This window comes from Oratosquilla oratoria, chromosome 9 (assembly GCF_046742065.1).
Source record: "Oratosquilla oratoria isolate Oo_2021 chromosome 9, ASM4674206v1, whole genome shotgun sequence".
Classification (NCBI taxonomy): domain Eukaryota; kingdom Metazoa; phylum Arthropoda; class Malacostraca; order Stomatopoda; family Squillidae; genus Oratosquilla; species Oratosquilla oratoria.
The window spans coordinates 34931029-34932367 of record NC_134785.1 but is presented as its reverse complement, the minus strand read 5'-3'; positions in this window follow the sequence as shown (position 1 = coordinate 34932367).

The following is a 1339-nucleotide window of genomic DNA, read 5'->3' as shown; positions in this document are numbered from 1 at the left end:
GTGTGTGTGTGTGTGTGTGTGTGTGTGTGTGTGTGTGGGTGTGTGTGTGTGTGTGTGAGTGAGTATGTGCGTGCGTGCGTGCGTGAGTGTGTGTGTGTGAGTGTGTGTGTGTGTGTGTGTGTGTGGGTGTGTGTGTGTGTGTCTGTGTGTGTGTGTGTGTGTGTGTGTGTGTGTGTGTGTGTGTGTGGGGGTGTGTGTGGGTGTTTGTGTGTGTGTATGTGTTTCTTTGTGTGTGTTATTTCCTGTGGGAAAAACTTTGTGGACCCCACAGACAACATGGCATCCAATGAGTCTTTCTTGGCCACTGGGGTACTTCTTCAACTTAAAGTCCTCTACAGATTCCGTCGTCTCAGTATCACAATCGGTTAGCGCCTTCGGTTCTTGATCGACAAATTGGGGGTTCAAGTCCACACTGGGAAGGCAATTTACCATGAAAAGTAACAGTTAAGTTCCGTTGCCCTGCAATAATTGCTAAGGATTCGCTGTGGAAATGGCGTCGTAGCATCAGAGGGCGGACGTTTAATAAAATTAACAAATATTCACACCTGTCAAGTAGTTTCCAAGACCCTGTTTGTAACTACATGGTAATGCCGCGCATTGATATTAAATAACATGAGGTATATTACTCCTTACCATAGATGAATTACTTTGATTTCTTACAACAGAAAACAATAAAAACAAGATGAGCATAATCTTGGCATCATAGTTCAGGCAGAATTTTTCTTAAGAATTAACCTATTTCACTTCATTGTACGCTAAAACTGACTTGAAATATAAAATCAACCTGGGTAAAGAGGAAATTAATTTTGCTTGACTTACATTAAGACAACATACATTTTATAAAAAATAGGACATTATTCAATGAACATTTTTTTTTTTTTCTTGGTGCTCCGTAGTATTTACATAGCTTGAAATTGACCGGGTGTAAGGAACGGACGACATGACGTCACGAGCTTATGTATTTCATAAAAATGTGTGACGGTCAAGGTCCTTAGTATTCAATCATTATGTCATTGTTATGACCTTATATCGATGTTATATGATACTTATAAAATTATAAAAAAACTCATACTTATATATTCTTATTCCTGGCTGATGTGTATTACCAAATTCTCATGTACATTTTGAAGAATATGGCGTGGTCTACTTTTGATTGACGACTTCTCTGCTAGACTCAAGAAAGAACACAGTCTTATCATCAGATCTTCTACTTAACCTGTAGTTAACAAATGGGGTACTCGCAAGTTATCTAAACCAGCCTCTTTGTCTATTGGACTCACGGTAAGGGCTTCAAAGTTATCCTCAATCAGATAGAAACTATATTTTATATGTAAAATTT